The sequence below is a fragment of the Anastrepha ludens genome, chromosome 5 (genome assembly GCF_028408465.1).
Source record: "Anastrepha ludens isolate Willacy chromosome 5, idAnaLude1.1, whole genome shotgun sequence".
NCBI classification, from domain to species: domain Eukaryota; kingdom Metazoa; phylum Arthropoda; class Insecta; order Diptera; family Tephritidae; genus Anastrepha; species Anastrepha ludens.
In genome coordinates this window covers 55,706,189-55,726,718 of record NC_071501.1, presented here as the reverse complement: position 1 = coordinate 55,726,718, position 20,530 = coordinate 55,706,189, and the positions used below count along the sequence as shown (strand labels likewise).

At 33.4% G+C, this 20,530-nt stretch overlaps 1 long non-coding RNA gene across 1 annotated transcript; it reads left to right on the top strand.

Annotated features, from left to right (window-relative positions):
- Nucleotides 1–16,264: 16,264 nt before the first annotated feature.
- Nucleotides 16,265–19,352, top strand: LOC128862939 (uncharacterized). Its single transcript, XR_008454562.1, has 3 exons — nucleotides 16,265–16,459; nucleotides 18,585–18,646; nucleotides 18,742–19,352. It is a non-coding gene; the product is annotated as an uncharacterized LOC128862939 (long non-coding RNA).
- The last annotated feature ends 1,178 nt before the right edge of the window (nucleotides 19,353–20,530 follow it).

The following is a 20,530-nucleotide window of genomic DNA, read 5'->3' as shown; positions in this document are numbered from 1 at the left end:
CGATGTTGAAGTGGAAGTCGATCAGCCTCTGTCCGTTACCGGACATTTCGTTGTGCAGGCTGAATTTTCTGACTGTGGGGCCAGAAATGTCTTCTTTACCCACCCTGGCGTTGAAGTCACCAAGCACAATTTTTATGTCGTGGCGGGGGCAACGCTCATACGAACGTTTCAGGCACTCATGGAAGGAATCTTTGGTCACATCGTCCTTCTATTGTGTCGAGGCGTAGGCACAAATCAGCGAGATAGTATAAAATCCCGCTTTGATGCGGATTATATCGAGACGCTCGCCCACAGGAGTGGACGATAGTACTTGGTGACGAAGTCTCTCTCCCAATATAAATCCAACACCGAATTTTCGTTCCTTTACACAGCAGCTGTAGGAGATGTCGGAAGACCCAATACTCTTCTTGTCTTGCCCCGTCCATCGCATCTCTTGAATGGCAGTGATGTCAGCCTTTACTCTCACGAGGACATCAACCAACTGGGCAGAGGCACGTTTCCCATTACGGGATCGGACATTCCAGTTGCATGCCCTAAAATCATAGTACTTAGTTCGTTTGCAGGAGTCGTCATCAGAATAAGCAGTATTCATCCGAGGCTTTGTTATCACTTTCATTGGGGAAGAATTTTTAGGAAACGGGTCCCAAATCCAGCCCACCACAAGATATCCTGAGTTGATTTGCCTTCTCACATTAGCTCGCCCTGAAGCAGATGTTCGTGAGCTCTCTAGATACTTGAGCTCTAGGATACTTGGGTGAAGCCCGAAAGTTGTGAGCTGCTTGGTCTATATGCCGAAGAATCGTCCTGGCCACTCGCAAGTGAATGACAATCAAGTACTTTCCCCATTTGCTTGGACTTCTACACAAAGAACCATTCTCTTGTGTACGTATTGCCGTCGTTTTATTGCTGGATTCGAAAATGTGGGCCGAGATAAGAAGAATTCAATTGAATTATGCTGATCTAGAGAAGATCATGGAAGCGAACGACGCTAGAGAGAGACCATCTAAAACTGAAATGGCGATAAAAAGTTCTATGGCTATGGCATTGGGATACCGCGTAAGTTCGAAACTGGGCATGAATTCAAAACTGCGCGCAATGTATGGCAGCGAAAGGTCTAACGGAGAGAAGTCATGCAACACAGGTTCACTGTTTAAGCGAGTAGCCATGAATATAATGGATCCGGCAACAAATATAAAATATACTTGGTGGACTACTTGAGTAAATGGCTGTAGTGTATAATCTACCATACCAAGTGGCCAAAACCATTGCTGTGGTAGTGTGAAAAGACCAGGGAAATTGGGACAAATACATTCAAATGTTTCTATTGGCATCTCGCTGAGCTGAACAGGAAGCTACTTACACAAATGGCGTACAACGTACTGGCTCCCGAATTCGCAAAACACTTCTGCGAGATACCGATAAAGGACCATTTTTTGAAAATCACTGATTTAAGGCTATTGTTATAAACGCAATTTAACTCATTAATTTAGTGTATACATTTAATAAACGTTAATAATAAATGCAATACCTATGTACCTTCTGCTCAAATATGAACGAGACGTTATCAATAAAACGGTCCGCGGATGACATATGGCAATAATATTTTTTTTTGTTTTTGATGGAAATTCAAGTTGAACAAAGAATTTGTTTGAAATTTTGTTATTCCAACAAAATGTTGCAGACAACCTATGGGGACTCTGCACTATCGCGTGCACGTGTTTTCCAGTGGTACAAATCGTTCAAAGAGGGCCGCACATCGGTTGAAAACTTGCTTCATGAACGTCGGAAAAGTAAAGGAAATTGTGCTTGAAAATCGCACAAATCGCAAAATCGGTTAACGCTAAATATTATTTAGACGTTTTAAAACGTTTGCGCGAGAACATTCGTCTTAAAAGGAAGGAATTGTGGGACAAAAAGTCATGGTTCTTGCGTCACGATAATGCACCAGCTCACACATCACGTCTTGTTCGCGATTATTTGAACAAAAATAATGTTAATATCGTTCCGCAAGCACCGTATTCGCCTGATATGGCTCCATGTGACTTTTTCCTGTTTCCCAAGCTCAAGTTGCCGCTCCGTGGAAAACATTTTGAGACAATTGAAGTCATAAAAGAGAATTCGAAGAACACACTCGAGCTTGACTTGTTTACAGTAGCACAGAAAACAAACTATGTGACATATCACGCTGAAATTTGCCATGTAAGCTTATAACAGTCCTACCAAAAAACAAAAAATTTATTTTTGCCATATGTCATCCGCGGACCGTTTTATTGATAACGTCTCGTTCATATTTGAGCAGAAGGTATTGAAATTTGCAATTAGTGCACTCGTTATAGCCCATTAGTATGCAGACATATAAAATATCCTTTACAATTTACGCTGCAAGCTAATCAATTTAATAAATAAATAAAATAGGAGAATTATTTCAAGATATTTCCGTAATCAATTGATAAATTGATAGTCGAAATAATCAGGAATCAGGAAATAATCATAAGGAAGAAAACGCACATAAGAATAGAACATTTTAAAGTATTTATTTATTTCGGCCTTTTATTGTAAAAATTTAATCATTTTTAAGTGTGTAAAAGGAAATAGATATTTGGGACAAAACTAATATTACATTAAATCTTAAGAAAATAATGTAAAATAATATATATACTGCGTTTCTTATAGCTTGGATGTCCTCCGTTATTTATTGTTACTGATACTAGTCGTCGTGGAATCGAATTACCGGACTAACTGAGGGTCATTCAGCACAGGAATATGTTTCGACGCAAAAAACTCCTGTACTTTGTACGTTTAGCGCTGTGGATTGGAGCATTGTCCTGTTATTACGTGCAAGAGTCACCGCGAAATTCTTCGCCAAAATTCAATAAAACATTATCCATCACCTCGACGTCATTTTCTGCGTTCATCTTATGCGAAATAAAACAAATTGGGATTTTGCCATGGTAACCAAAATCAATAATGAGCCTCTGATAACCATCAAGCCAATCGAGATTAATTTTTTTTTGCATGGTTTCAACTTATGGTTATAGGCAAACTCTTCACGACATAACACCAATTTTTTCCCCATATAAAAGACTCCTGAGTATGTGCTTCATATGGAGGAAAATTTTCAACATCGTATTTAAAGAAAAATTTTAACTTCAAACTAACACTTTATTATATACAAATTAAATAGATTATAAAACTGCATACATAAAAATTTTCTAAAGATTCTGATTAAAAAGTTGAACATTTGATTAAAGTTTCGGCAATTTGTCTGCTTATAATTATTGTGAATGCTTTAAAAAGTTTGAATCTTTAATTTATAAGGCTTTTCCTATACAATTTTTATTTTATTATTTGTTGCATCAATTGCATTAATTGGCAGGTACAATAATTTATGGCAGAACAAAATATTACAATTAAATATATATAGAAGGTTTTTAACGTTATTTGCTAAATGTTTAAGCACGAGTCCATGGACTAAGATGATAATTAGTAGTATGTAAACCTTTCTTAGCTTCCACTGATGTTTGACATCGTAGTCTTCTTTGATATCTTCTTATTTTATTTTATTCATTTTTATTATTTTATTTAAAATTAGCATGAAAATATTGCGAATATTATAAAAAGATAAAGTGACTTATTTGTGTGAGCGCACGTGTACCAATGTGTACAACAAATATAAGAAACCTTAAAAATATGGATTCGGTTTGACAAAAGCAGTTAAAGCCAAACTCAGCCTCTTTTTTCGGTACTTCTTTATATATTATTCATACCTTTTTAACTTCTGTCCTCACTGCTTCGCAGCCCTACAGCTCCTTCTAGACTTCTAAATATAATATTTATAATTAGCAAGGGGTCTCGATATATTTAGCTGCATTTTTAGGATGTAGTGCGATAACGAACGTGAAAAAGTTTAAAACTAATAAAATTTTAATTATCAAACGGAACAAAAATTGAGGTGAATATTTTTTTGGGACAAATAACTTACTTTTAACTTTTGCTTTGAAACACTTGTGGCTGATGAAGTATAAATAACGAGGACAAATACTGTTGTTGCTCTTCATACTTGTACATATGTATGTACGCGACAATAGAATACCACCCAAGGCAAAGCAAGAAAATTATAGTTCATCGAACTCTATCTTCTCTCTATCCTCATGTTTCTAGTTCTTTGCTGTTGTAGCATTAATTTTAAAGTATAAATACTTGCAATCATGACGAGATATTAGGCATTTGACAGAAACTGGGTTCCGTATTTTAATGCCACTAATTGCTTATAAGAAAATCAGGTATTTTTAACATTAATAAGCAAACGAAAACAAGAACAATGCTAGGTTTATTGCTATTAGAAAAAAAAAATTAAAATCAGTTGCTGCTGATGTAAAAATACCAGAACCAAAGGGCTTGAACATCAAACACATTTCCTGCAATAGGCCTCTTCGATGCGCCAAGCGTTAGCAGGTGGCGAATAGATGCAGCAACTGGTACAAATAAACATATGATATATTGGTAGCACTGGAAAAGCGCTTCAAAAAATTAAATTTATAAGCACTTAATGAGGGTTAGTAATACCGCGCTCATACAGGAAAACAATTCACAATTTTGTTTTTAACTATAGACAACAAACTAAACAATTGCAAGCAACGGAGTTGCCGTGTATGTACAGGACGAAAGATGTTTTCTAGATTTATGAGGTATAACCACCGCTAGCGAGGGCGAATTTCGCGCGATAACTTTATTATTGCTTTAACATGCAAATTTTCGTCAAGCGAGCAGAGAAGAGGTAAATTGAGTAGTTTATTTGCTCCATCCACTTTAGTTGCTCGCAATGGATAACCATGCCAAGAGCAGAAGGGTAAGTATTTTAAATTTGTTGTACAGGTAAGCTGCAGTTATATCTATGAACCATATACCAGTGAGTCCAGCTCTGAAACGGTGCTCGTAGTAAGGAACCATCCGAACGTTTCAACACAAATTGAGTAAGTTTGTATCATATAATCATAAATTCAACTTAGCCAAACAAAAGATCGTAAAGTACTAGTACTTTTTAATCATTAATATACACAATATATTCAATTTTAAAATTCCGTTTGAACTCAAGTAAGGAAGACTACTCTATGTATTTACCTCCGTTATTACAAAAGGTGATCAGATTGGAGGTTCTTTTTCAAATATGGTTTTTTGACAGATCACGCGAGACTACTGTCAAAATAAATACATAATTTTTGCAGAATTCATTGTCATTTCATCATGGAAAAGCTTACGCCTCAACGACTGTTACAAATCGTACGGTTGTATTACGAAAATCGACACTATGTGAAAAGCGTTCATCGCGCGCTCAGGCCAACTTATGGTGCCGTACTATTCGGAAAACCACCAGCAAAATAGAGAACAATTTTATATTATTAGATGATACTCGACCTATTAGACCACGTACAGCCCGAAGTAAAGATAATATTGCGACTGTAAATGAGAGTTTTGCCGAAGACCCGGAAGAATCGTTTCGGCGCCAATAAAATAACTTGGCCTATCTTATGGCACTACTTGGTAATGGGTCAATATTTATTCAAAGACAAGGCTGGCGCCAATACAACAGTGGAAATCAGTGAATGGCGAACGCTAACGCGCTATGATGAATAACTTTTTGATGCTGGAAGTTGAAGCAAGTGATCTCCACAACATTTGATTCCAACAAGACGGCAATTTACTGCGTCGACGTTTCGGTGAGCAATATATTTCTCGTATAGACCCACATCTATCCCACCTTTGGACTTTTATTTTTGGGGGTATGTAATGTCTAAATGATTTGTTGATAAACCAGCTTCGATTGACGCATTGGAAGCCTACATTACAAAGTTATTCACGGGATTCCGACCTAAGTCCTCAGCGAGTCATTCAAAATTGGTGTTTACGGATAGCCAGATTATGGCGCAGTTGCGGCTAACATTTGAAAAGGATTATCCTCAAAGAATAAATGTCATGAAGGGTTCAACACAAAAATAATACCGATTGCCGATCGATACCTCTAAACAACAAGCAGGACAGAGCAAAGTTCAGATGAAACCGAAGCTAAAAAAGGTTTTACTCGTAAATTTAAAATAATGAAACAGCAATACTTTGAATGATATGCATATCCATTTGGAGATTTATATGCTTTGTTGTTCTAAATTAAGGAAAAAATTCCTATATCTAGGGTGTTATGAAAATATTTTGTTCACCGATGCGAATGTGTATGTCGCTGACGACAAAGCTAGTTGGGGTTGATAACCCTTGAGTATAGCGAATATTTATACTCAGAAAAATTTTGAAAATTGGCCCAGATGATGTTTTAAGTCAAACTATTTTAAGAGAAATTTGTCTATCCCATTTCCCTCTTATAGCTCCCGTTTATTATTAATTGGATTACAGTCGCTTGAGTGCAAAGGGTCGATTCTATAGCTTTCTTTTGAGCATAATTTAATTCAAGATGACATTGATTGTGCATTTCTTTTGCGTCGCATTAACTTTCTTAGTCCGGTGAAAACTTTACGAAGCTCTTACGCGAATTTAATGAGATCTCGTATTCCATATCGTTAGATTTTACAATCACTAAAAATCAATCGGCAACATTGCAAATGACAGTTAATATCTTATGTGGATAAAAAATAATGAACCTTTTAAAGAGAAGAACAAGAAAGTCTGGATGCAAAGCTTGTTTGCACTAACACGTTCGAAATTACATTAATTGTGTTGATATTTCGGTACAGTTTAACATATGTATTGCAAATTAAGATTTTTTTAAACAAATAATTATTTTTTAGTATCAAGGCAGCTAATACCGGTATTTGTTGCCTGAGGTCCATATTTTAATGACAAAACTATCCAATAAGAAAATCAGCTATTCAATAATCTGCGTCTGTCACACTAAATTTTAATCAGAATTAACTGCGCCCGTAATCCCGATTAACGCCGCCGCCTGTCTAGGCTATTACTGTAAACATTGTACTCTTAAGATTGTGCGGACTACTTTACATTAACAGGGGAGATAGTTCTAATAGCTATTACAAACAGTCTTTGCATTGGCCCAGGAAGATTGCACTGAAATTCAACCCCACAAAGACCGAAATGGTGATATTTACAATCATATATTTATAAATAAAATAGCCGCTTTCAAGTACCCCGGATTTATTATTAATCGAAACATCGAATACAGATACAGAAAAGCGGTCATTGGGGCTTAAAACCCCGAAGCATATCCACTCAAATGCGGGCACTGTTTGGTGACCCCCTTGGATTCTTATTAAACATATATATGCACATAGGCGGCCGCCGTAGCCGAATGGGTTGGTGCGTGATTACCATTCGGAATTTACAGAGAGGTCGTTGGTTCGAATCTCGGTGAAAGCAAAATTAATAAAAACATTTTTCTAATAGCGGTCGCCCCTCGGCAGGCAATGGCAAACCTCCGAGTGTATTTCTGCCATGAAAAAGCTCCTCATAAAAATATCTTCCCTTCGGAGTCGGCTTGAAACTGTAGGTCCCTCCATTTGTGGAACAATATCAAGACGCACACCACAAATAGGAGGAGGAGCTCGGCCAAACACCTAACAGAAGTGTACGCGCCAATTATTATTTTTTTTTTTATTTATGCACATAGATGCACTTGCAAAACGAATGTATGATATTACAGACTTCAGGTATTCTTATACTCTAAGTACTATATATAGAAATGATTTCGAGATTTGCATCTTTGTATTTTTTTGTCTGTCCGTTGTTACGTATCACCAAGGAACGGCTTAACAAATTTGCTTAATTTTTTATGTTTTGCTTCTTTCTGATTGTTCAAAGAATGTATTAGAATATTGAATTTAAAAAATATTGAAAACTAAGGCTAGAGTTGCCGCCTATCAACAAAAAAATTGCAAAAGGAATATTCCAGTATACTAACGCATACACATATAATAATATAACAACACTACCATCAAACGGAACGTATTTGAAAAAAAGGAGCATATACGAGTATGTATCTATCGAATTGAGTATCTAAGATGGCGCTATTAAAACACAGTTACTTTTTCTTGCGATTTTGACAAGTCTGACGTCAGCTCCCATCGCTATACAAAACAAACGAACAAAACAAACAAGAGTAGGAGAGATTACATGTTTGTGAAAATTCAGTGAAGGGCTTGGTAGTATTGTGATTTGTGAGATTTAGATTAATCAAACTTAGGAAAACGAAGTGCCGTGTGTTAAATTGTAAAAGCCGGAATTAATATAAAACCTCTAAATGCAGTTTGTTTGCATTTTTTGCGGAAGACGTCGTAGCAAGAAGGTATGTATGTTTGCGTATAATTTCTTGTGTTTCATTGTTTCCATTGCTTTCGGCTACACTTCTTTTCACACAAAAGTAATTCCTCTTCCTCTTGCCTGTTTATTCATGGGCTCTTACGACACGGCGAATTCGGAAGGCGTAATCTTGTATTCGGGCGGCCGCCGTAGCCGAATGGGTTAGTGCGTGATTACCAGGGCGGCCGCCGTAGCCGAATGGGTTGGTGCGTGATTACCATTCGGAAATCACAGAGAGGTCGTTGGTTCGAATCTCGGTGAAAGCAAAATCAATAAAAACATTTTTCTAATAGCGGTCGCCCCTCGGCAGGCAATGGCAAACCTCCGATTGTATTTCTGCCATGAAAAAGCTCCTCATAAAAATATCTGCCGTTCGGAGTCGGCTTGAAACTGTAGGTCCCTCCATCCATTTGTGGAACAACATCAAGACGCACACCACAAATAGGAGGAGGAGCTCGGCCAAACACCTAACAGAAGTGTACGCGCCAATTATTTATTTATTTATTATTATTTTTTAATCTTGTATTCTATCATTCATGCACATATACCATACTTTTGTGTAGAATTACCACCTATCACAAAAACTAATAACAAACTTATAAATCGTCTTTTGTACTGAATTTTGATAAATTTCTGTTACGCACATTCATATATGTATGTATACATCTATAAATGAATTGATATTAGTGGGTAAGTAATTTCTTCTTCTTGATTGGCGCAATAACCGTTTACGCGATTTTGGCCGAGTTTAACAAATACTAACCGACTTCAGTTGAACACACCAAGCGAAGTCAAGTCCTTCTCCACCTGATCTTTCCAATGTAAATAATTTCCACATATCTATAAAATCGAAATGGATTAAATGTGTTGTTCAATAGACTATTGCGTTCTCACTCTGTTTAAAAACTCGCAGTTAGAGAGATTATGTTGTATAACTTTTTTATAATATTGGTATAAAACAACCGTAGTTATTAGTAAAATAACTCATTACGCGATTTAAAAAACAAATTTAAATTTAACAAATTTTTTTAAGATCATACCAATCCATTATGATACTGTTATTATAGGAACGTTTGTGTGCCTATACTATATGCAAGTATAAGGTACTTACACCCTTCATTGTGTGTTTGGCTGAGCTCCTGCTGCTGTTTGTGGTGTACGTCTCAATGGTTTTCCCCAAACGGAGGGAATTACAGTTTTATGCCCCCTCCGAATGGCAGATGGTATTTTATAAACTTTTTGATGGCAGAAATACACTGCTTTTGGAAAAAAGAATTTCTGTTATTTAATGTTCCATGCCCGGAGTTTCAAACCCGGGGACTACAGAATGGTAATCACCCACGAACTCATACGGCTTTGACAAATATTCCGCGTTTCGTTTATTCTGTATTCCCACTTGAAATCGTGTGTTTCATTCAAATTTCGTGTACTTTAAACAGCATTTTTTAGTTTCAGTTCAATATACAATATTAAATACAATATAGAATGAATATACATTTATTTTGTTGGTGATTTCAGTGCTAAGCCTAGAGGTATTTACAGTAAAAGTGTCATGATATGCAGTGATTTTTGTTTTCAGTTCAATTTGATAAATTCTGTTTTGCTGCGCTTCCTACCAAGGACTAAGAAAAGTTTATTGCTACATATTAAACACAAATATTAGATTTCATATACACTGTGTTCAATAACTATAGCACTTCCGCAAATATCCATATTTTCCATTTCATATCCTTTTTATTTATTTAAAAGAATTGCCTATTAAAGTATAATGTATTTAAAAGAAAAAAACAAATCAAATTCAACAAATTGAGTTTTATGAAAAAAATTGCTAATTAAAACAAAGGATTTAAGCTTAAACTTTGAAACTTTAACATACTCAAAACTTTTGAAAGAATTTTGATTTAAAAATTAGTTAAATTTTCTTAATTTTTTTCATACAATTTGAATTTATTATTGTTATTTTTTTTTTTTTGGTTTTTGTTTTTTTTTGATATTCAATTCAATAAATAAAAAAAATGATAATACATACTATTGTTAGAATATAGGTATAAGGTTTTGCGAATGTGCTATAGATATTGAACGTACTGTATGTAAATAGAATTCTTACTAAGAATTAGTTGTGCAATTGCGCTAAAATGTTAAAGAAAACTTTAATTTTGATTCAATATAAAAGTAAATATAAACAATCGAAAAACACGTCCTAGTAAGATTAAAGAGAAACAATGATTTCGTATGAATTAAAAATTTTAAAACATTAAAATTCCATTCTTGTGATAATAGGAGTCAATTTCAGATCACAAAGTTAAATTTCAGTTTAAGAAAAGTTTCTATTGTTATTAAAATTCCTTTTAATAATTGTTGGCCTTTCAGATTTCTTATTCAGAAATATAAAAATCATTATTGTAAAAATTGTTGTATTGTTAGTAATAGTCTTGGCTTTGTTGTAAACTTAATGAATTCTTCGTACACCAAAACTGCATATATAATCTTATAATTAATACTGGCAGAAACTTGCATCATGTCCCGCACAATCATCAGAAGCATTTCTTTAGGAGTTAAGGCAAATAAAATATTTCGTGTTATATTTTTTGCCGTATCATCCTTGCCTCCAGCCACGCTGTCACTTTATTCAAACGGAATATGTCCTGAATGGCATTGAAATGAGTTGGCGGATTGAGTTGTCTTCAGCGCCACCTATCGCACTAATTTGATTATAGAAGTATTTATAATCGCACCTGCAGCGTACGTTTTTAGTTTTTCAAAATCGGAAGTTAAATGCATATTTTATGAATATTTAGACTCTTGCGCCACCTAGCGAATCCAGTTTCCGTAGAAGTATTTCTAATCTGTAATCTAATCTCTAATCTAAGTTCATCAAAATCGGACCATAAATACAGATTTTCCGAAAAGCGTGACTGTAACACCACCTGGCGGATTAAAATATAGCCTATGTCCATGCCAAGGGCCTAAGGAATATACTGTTTAAACTTGGTTCAAGTTTGTACGTTCGTTTTTGAGCCAAATTTGATTAAAGAAAATAGTTAATATACATTTTCTATATTATATCTCTTATGTCAAAAAACAGACTCAAATAAATAGCTTTATTTAAAAAAGTAAGCACATTAACGTATTTTCAATTGTTTGGTCTACAATATAAGAAAAACCAAAAAACATTTACAAATAGTATATTAATACATAAATAATTAAATATCAAAGAACGATTCTGAAGATTGGTAAAAATATTTGAGAATCCAGATCCTTTTGCCGGATCCTCTAGTATATTATAAGCATGTAGAAATATCTGCTATTATCTAGTATCTAAAGAATAGACACGAAAAAACTAGTTGATTGTGTTTATTCATCACTTGCGTAAAATTAACTGTAAATAAAAAAAAATTTACATATTCATAGTGTTTGGTGTCGTTAATTTGGCGTATTCACTTTTTGCAACTTCTACGTATTCTTTAACATGTGTTCGGTTAAGAGTGATCTTGAAGAGAAAATTCCGCGCATAAAGCAAGAAATGTGTCATTTGTCGCACAATGGCATAGCAAAAACTTGAAATTGTCTGAAAAGTGCGGAAACTTACGTGTTAAAAAAGTTTGATAAAACCTTGTCAGTGGAACAAAGGCCTGGGAATGGAAGAAGGAATGGAAATTTCATGTCGCTGTCAAAAGCCAAAGAAGTGGTTTCATTATTTCGAAAAAACCTTGTCTTTCCCTTCGAGATGCTGCAAAACAGGTCCATACGTCGAAAGATTACCTCCAAAAAGTGCGTATAAAGAGATTGTAGCACCAAATCGAAATTGTAAACAAAATAAAAGTTCTAAAACACGTGCGTGAAAATTATACAATCAAGACATAAATAAATACGGATATGTTGTTATGGACGATGAAACATACGTCAATGTAAACTTAAAGCAAGTTGGACATGTTCTCTAAAAAATATTTGGTTTGGCAAGCCATCTACCAGCGTAATATGACCTGCAAAACGTTCATTACCACAGATACAAAAAATGAAGAAATTTATTTGATGAAGTGCTTGCGGAATCGTTTGCTGCCATTCATAAAGCAACATAAAGGTTCCGTTCTGTTCTCGCCCGATTTATCATCGTGTCATTATAGCCGTCTTGCCAAGAACTGTTATGAAAAACACGGCGTAAATATTGTTCAAAAGGACCACAACCCACCAAACTGTACACAATTGCGACCCATTAAAAAACGTGAGGCGATTGCCAAAAGAAAATTACTAAAAACGAAAAAATAAGTTAAATATGAGCAGTAGTTTAAAATGAATTGGCAGAAAGCAGCAGATATATATTTATATTTATAATTGACGCGTACTATACATCCTTTTTGGGTGTTTGGCCGAGCTCCTCCTCCTATTTGTGGTGTGCGTCTTGATGTTGTTCCACAAATGGAGGGACCTACAGTTTCAAGACGACTCCGAAGGGCAGATATTTTATGAGAAGCTTTTTCATGGCAGAAATACACTCGGAGGTTTGCCATTGCCTGCCGAGTTGCGACCGCTATTAGAAAAATGATTGTCTTGATTTTGGTGTTTCACCGAGATTCGAGCCAACGTTCCCTCTGTGAATTCCGAATAGTAATCACGCACCAACCCATTCGGCTACGGCGGCCGCCAAGAATTAGAATCATGCCAAGAAAAGAATCAAATCTAAATTGCGCCGTTTTGTTTATAACAAAAAAAATGTATAAGCGTTTTTTGTTTAACATAGTACACTTAATATAGAAGAAGGTAAAATAAATATTATTTTGATAGCTTATATAAATTTGATGCTATAATGATTTTCTCAAAACCAATATTTTTCGTGTCCATTCTTTATCACTCTGTCCAATTTTTGCTTCAGCTATGATTCTGCCCAATCCAGTTTCAAAACCGAAATACCATATTCATACATATATTCTTACACACAGAATTGCCACAATGGAAACACGTATTGCTGCTCTTAATGCACAGATGCTCGAGGCAAAATCTTTGCAAGCATCAGTTGCAAAATTATTTACTGGCGGTTTATTTAAAAAAGTGGGTTGCCTAACGAAAACAAAAATCAGGAGTAGAGTGATATACCAGTAGCAATTTCTTCGCTCGCCACACCTGGGCACATATACATGTACTTATATAAGTGAACAACTTTCCGTTGACTCATATAAAAATACTTCAATCGTGGGGTCGAGAAATAAGTCTCGAATCGAAACTCCAGAAGATGAACGATTGTGGTTGTGTGTGGTTTGTTTAGATAAAATGAAAGTTGCGAAGTTGTACTAGTCCGATGCGTGGAATAAAATGGTTAAAAACCTATTTAACTTTGTGCAAGTGGTAACGGCTATAAGAATGAAGGATTCGTGTATGGTTAAACAAATTATGAGTAGTACTCGTATCGTAACTGCACTACATGCAGTTGGCTATTATGTTGTGGGGCTCATTTCAAGCATGGTCACGAATAATACAGCGTATTGAAGGTTGGTAGGAGATGAAGGAAGGTTGAAATGTGGCAGGAGGTATTTGACATGATATAGTAAATGGTTCTCTGTATGGATTAGGTATTTTTATTTATCACAAAAATTATGATTTTGTATGATATATCCAGCAGACGATAACGCGAAGAAATTTACGTTTGCAGATATTCCGCATTAAATAGGTAAAGTTGATCATATTCTTGTTTCTGAATTATTTATTGATGGAAAAATAATAGCAGCACAAACCATCAAGTAAATGGCCAATATTGATTCAAAATCAAACGCGTTTGTTTCATATAAAATAAATGACGAACCGTAATTTGCTAAGCTAAAAAGCGCTTTGTTTTTATAAATAGATTAAGAAAGTATCACTATTTTTAGCAATAGCAGTTATTTTGAGATATCACAAGTACAGGCTGTCCGGTGGTAAAATCAGGAATTAAAAGCTTAGTAATAATGATAAAGGTTGATTTGAATAACCATTTCAAATAAGGCAAGTGCGGATTTTATATTTGAAGAATTCTTTCCTATAAATGTTGACCGTTAAGTAGGATACAATCTTTTAATCTGGCCTTCGTACTCCATGCCACTCGCTAGAGAAGTGATGTTGGGAAGCCATTAACTATTTAGTTCCGAGATGTTCGTTGGGTTTGCTTCATGACTTTACTTTTGAGGTACTCCCCCAGAAAAAAGATCGGGAGATTGGGTCACCAGGATATGTTACCGAAACGGTTTATCAGTTTGTTAGGGAAGAAGTCTCACAGAAAATCACAGAAATCACACGTCTTAAAAGTCCATTTCGAAGATTATATGAAGTTACATATATTTTTATAAATGGGTAAAAATGTTTAGAATCCAATCCCTAAAGAAGAAACTGAATTCACAAAAACATAAAACTTAGGCAATTAATAACAAGGAATCGCTAAAATAATTTTATAAATAAATGGGTTGCATTTTATTTAGAAAAACTGTGGTTTTCCTTAAGTTGTATGTATGCATTTCCAGCAACGAATGCAACTGAAGCTGTTATGTGTAATAGTATTTTTTTAATATTATTATATTCACAATTTCAAATTATGCTATTGTAGATTTGAGGCAAAATGATACCAACGCCGTAAAGGCTTAATTTGTTTATTTATTTATATTTTTTGACATTATAGCAGTAATTGATTGTCAATTCTACCTTGTTGAATATGCCTCAATGATATGTAAGCCATACTCGTATCAGCCAAACGAAAGATATATATAAGTTGTTTTAGATTTTTCAAATATAAATCTTCGCACCGAAGAATAAGTTTGATAGTATTCACCGAAAAAAATCAGCATAACCGGCGTAGGGTAACTCTGCAAAGAAATGAGAGAAGCTACGTTAAAGCTTCAGCTCCAATTTGTGAAATCACGATCAGAAAAGCAAGCTCGCCCTTCCATTGGCTTAGCTGCTATATTTTCTAATAAACGATAATAATAATAAATTTTGTTGTTTTTTATAGTGTTTGCTAATTATTATTGTTTTTTATTAAAATGATAGTCATTCTTTATTATTGCAACACGCAAGAATCCCTAGCCTAGTCAATAGCTAAAGTTAATGCTTATAAGAATTGTTTGAAACCAGTACGACATTTTGCATCGCTATTTTTGCACATCATCAACACACTCTTACCATGCGAATTTTTAATTTACAAATCAAATAATAATAGAGAACAGATTCAGTAATTTCAAAAGGCGCTCTTCTAAAACAAAACAAAAAGATATGTTAAATACAAAGTTTATTCTCCTGGCACTATTTCAATAAAATTTAAATGAAATCAAACACAAACAATCATTTAAATAAAACATTCATTTGCTCACAAAAAATAATTCCCTTTGGTTATTTCTGTACTCAACGTTTTTAGAGTACCAGCATACATACACATATGTAAGTACTATTTAAAGTTGAAATTGTTCGAATAACTCTGCGTAAGAATACTAGATAAAACTAGAAATTGTTTTTTTTTTTTTGTTTGTTTTACGGAAATTCAAAAAAGGCAAGGTATTTTAAATGTTTACCTAATTCCTTGGGTTATTTTATTAATTTATTGACTACTCAAATTAACATTATTTCAACTTATTTATGCAAAATTTAAGTTTACTTTCTATTATGTGACAATAATTATGCCTTCTTAGGTGACGAAATCCACGCCATGGAGTTTTTTGTTGCATTATAAATTCTTATTTGTTTTATCTATTCCTAGTGCTGTTAATGTCCAATGATATTTTTACTTTTGTCAAAATCGGGAGTTTGAGGGGGCAATAATGGTTGTGTTCTAAGTTTAGACTCATGAAATTATTGCGACTGCGCAGGAATCGTATAGATCGAATCACATGGCTCTTAGTTCATATATAATTGTATTACATACATACAAGTCGGCGCAGTCAAACGAATGCGTGTGAGTGAGAGCAAATCTGTGGCTCTGGGTTAACGGCATGCGTTTTTTTAACTTTCAGTCTCCGTGTCGATCTCTTTTCTATTATCTACATGTAATGAGATTTTTGAAAGTATAGAAGTACAGTCTATGGTGCGAAGCTAAGTTGAAAACATTAAATCCTTTAGTGCATCATCAATTCTTCTGCCGATCAGTACACGTCGCTGTTAGAAATTTAAAAGATATATGTGTTCCAAAGTGAGTGTACTAAATTTCATTAATAATCAAAGTTAAGGTAAAAAAGCTTTAATTTACTTGAATAAAAATGTAGGTTGGAAAACATGGGAACTAATTTGAAAATTCCGTCTATAGGCAACAAAGTTTGATGACGTGAATAGAACGTTGAAAATATGTTAAATAAAATCAGGAGAAGTGCATATATACACACATATACATATATGTATATATATACACATATGACAAATGAAATGATTTTTGATTAAGTTTTAACTAAAAAGTTTACTGTTAAAGAATATTAATAATTGCAACAACGTAATACATTTAGTCATTGAAATTATAAATGGAAATCAGAAAAGCAGCAGTAAAAAGCGAGGGTGAAAATAACCAAAAAAGTGCTTATTCTGTATTGCGCAATAGTTTATAAACATAAATGGGATTTGCTTCCAATCTTAAATATTACTAAAAAAATTCGTTAATATACGTACACACATACATAGGAAAAATGTCCTTTTGCACTTTTTTAATTTCTTTTATTTAACTAGTTTTTATGTCCAAAACAAATGTATACATTAATTTAATGTTCTAAAGCAAAGAATATGAGAAAAAATCTTATGGAGGTCATTCCATTTATATAACAAGGAAGGCTAAGACTAAATTTTTTTCAATTTTTATTGTTTTTTTTCATACAAAACAGTTGTTATTCTCTGATATAAAATATTTGAAGCAGTTTGCTCTCAATGTGAATTTTTGGTCCGAATTTTAATAGTTTTCGTATGTACATTAGAATTTGGTATTTATAATTATCCTACAACTTTTTTTTATTAAAAATTAAAAGTAAAATCTGTTAAAATTTTTTTTTTATTTAAAATACTTTAAATATATTTTATTTATACGGAAATTGAGTCTTGAAACAAATATTCAGTATGTATCGTCAAATCCTGTTGACAGACTGATATTGCTAATAATTATGTGTGAACAATATACACATATATTTATATTCGTTGAGCTTTGGAAAGCGTAACTAAATTGGAAATAATAAAGATACACTCAATATTCTTTACATTTATATCTATGTATATTTACTACCATTCAGTTGGTCCGAATTTGAAGCCTACTAACGACATAAAATATCAAATTACAGAAAAAGTGTTTTCTAATAACTTTTCAAAAGCTTCTCATAAAAATTATCTGCGGTTCAGAGGTGGTATAAAACTTTTGGTCCATCAGTTTGCACAACACAGTTTGGGAGCTCGGCCAAACATAAAATATGTAATATTATTAACTAATTAAATATATCCTTTTTTATTAAGAAACCTTTCTCCAAAAATATTTTTCGCAGCTCTGGATAGATGGATAGATTTTCATGAATTCGACTCTATCACAAAAATTTGATAAATAAACAAAATTCTGTTTATAGGCTATGCTGAAGCTCGTTGGAAATATAAAAGTAGGTTTGTTCGTTATTTGATATACATACATATTTTTAATTCTAAAATCTGTAAGAAATCTATAATGTGCTTATAATTTATACACAATTTCCAAATTTCTAAATGACTTTCGCTAGTTGATTACAATAGAATAAAAAAGTTACAAAACAAGTGCTTACATTCGTAATATTTCTATTTAGGTCGAGAATTTTTTGTTTCTCAATCGGAAAAACATAATTAAGAATTTTTAGATGGCACGTATACATATACATACAAAGTGAAGACTTTTTACATGGGATTTTATTTCTTGGGACATTTTCAATATCCCAACCAATGCGTGGAAACAATTCAATAAAATGCCAATATTTTATTTATTTGATACACGTATGCAAGCCTGCTTAACTGTATTTGCGATAAATTTATAATTTCCGACCAAGCAAATATCATTAGAACATTTAAAATCTTTGGTTTAATTATGATAATTACGTAATTTATTTTTAAATTTGTTCATATAAATATTTGAAGATACTAAGAAAATTGTACTACATTATTTTTATCTAGAGCTAATATTATCACAAGTTTCTACTAACACAAGTTCCATCATGACGAGTAAATGTACAAAAATAGGTTCGCTTGATTTCACTATGAAAGTGAATTTCAGACTACGCCCGCTTATACAAAATGGTTTGAGATATTTTTCGTTTTTGGTATTTTAGGTATTTTGGAAATTAGGAAATGAAGAGAAAACACTAAGTGAAAATACGACACTGGAACCAATGTAAGAATCAGTGTTGCCAAAGTCTATTTCCACATCATTTTCAACTTGTAGCCGTAAAATTGACTTGAAGTTATATTTTAAATTTTCGTAAACAGGTTTACTATCGATGTGATAATTTATATCAACTGATGTATTACAAGTGTCAGAACAAAAATGTCTCTATTTTAACTCACCGTAAGTTATTAATTTTGAAATACATTGATTGCGCGTTCCATTTCATCAAAATAATATTTCAGCTCTTTAATTTTTTTATTATTCTTCCGATTTTTATTTTGGTTTCTCGCAACTTGCTTTGGAAAACGTATCGCATAGCAATGAGTAATATGTACCAAGTAATTGGACATCTCTTTTGCTCCCGCAGAATTCATGGTAGCCTACCAACGAAATCAGCTGCTTTTTCGTACTGTTTTTGTTGCATTTATTTTTTGCCATTTACTTACTTGGGTGTAATGTTGTCATCGATAAGATTGCATACATATCTTTGCATAAATATTTGGCATGGTATAAAATAATGAGACTCAATTATTTTAATTCTGAATATTTCAATTTATTTACAGCGTTATAAAGAAATAGAAAAAATAAAATTTTTGCAAGCTCATCTAATATAAACTCTTTTAACTCTGAGTTACTAACTTTCTGTAGACACTAAGCACACATAAACCTTGAAAAGGAAAATATAATATACATATTTATTGTAGTGGTTATCTTTAAAAATGATTTTATTTTTACAGTACTGAAAGAACTTTCCACCGTAGCTGGAGTGCAGTGCATTGAAAGCAAAATTTCAAGCGGTTGAGTGATTTTTAGGTGATTTTCCGTTTTCTCATAGGCACAAGTCAGATCCGTATTTTCTTATTTTTGATCAACATTGTGCCTCAATTATATTTGCAAATTATAAAAAACTTTGGCATCGCAACGATATTTAAGCAAAAAAAAAAGGATAAACAAATAATAGTTTCGTGTTCTATATTACATTAAAAAACATCACTCTGAACGAAATATTTTAATGTGGCTGACGTTTTGAAAATATTTATGGATCTGGCTTTAAAACGACATTTTCAGCCAACGATATTTTGTTGTCGTTACGTCGTGAAGTTGCCATCGTAATAGTACTATAAGAAGTAGATTTTGTTTAAATGAAATTAAACAAAACTATTTTAAATGAATTCAGTTATGGAAATCGAAAAATATTTGGACGGGTATGAGCAGTAAAATAAAAACCACATGTAAACGCTAATATTGTGCTTTTATTTTCAAAAACGAACTTTTACAAATAACAAGAATATATTTAACAATAAATTGCTTAGGAATGCCGTTATAAATTGATCAAGATTGTTCAAATTAGGTGAAAGTGATAAATCCTCGAAAGAAATAAGACGCAAGTAAAAATTAAAAAAAATGGGAAATTTGACGCCAATGAATTTGATAACGGCTTAATAAAACTCGTCAAGTTTGGTACAAGTATTGCTCTCAATTATATATTACATGTATATGTACATATAATTGGCGCTTACACCCGTTGCTATTTTAGCCGAGATCCTCTTCCTATTTGTAGTGTGCGTCTTGATGATTTTCCACAAATGGAGAGACTTACAGCTTTATGTCGCCTCCAAACGGCGTATGGGTTTTTATGAGAAGCTTTTTCATGGCAGAAATACAATTGGAGACTTGCCATTGTCTGCCGAGGGCGACCGCTATTAGATACAACTTTTTCTATTATTTGGTGTTTCATACCCAGTGTTTTGAACCCAGGCACTTCCGAATGGTAGTCACATACCAACTTTTTACCTTGATCGCAGAGGTTCTGAAGAATGTATTGATTTTGCATACAACTCGCTTCACTAAACACAAAACCTTAAAATAGCATTTTATAATCGATGAACT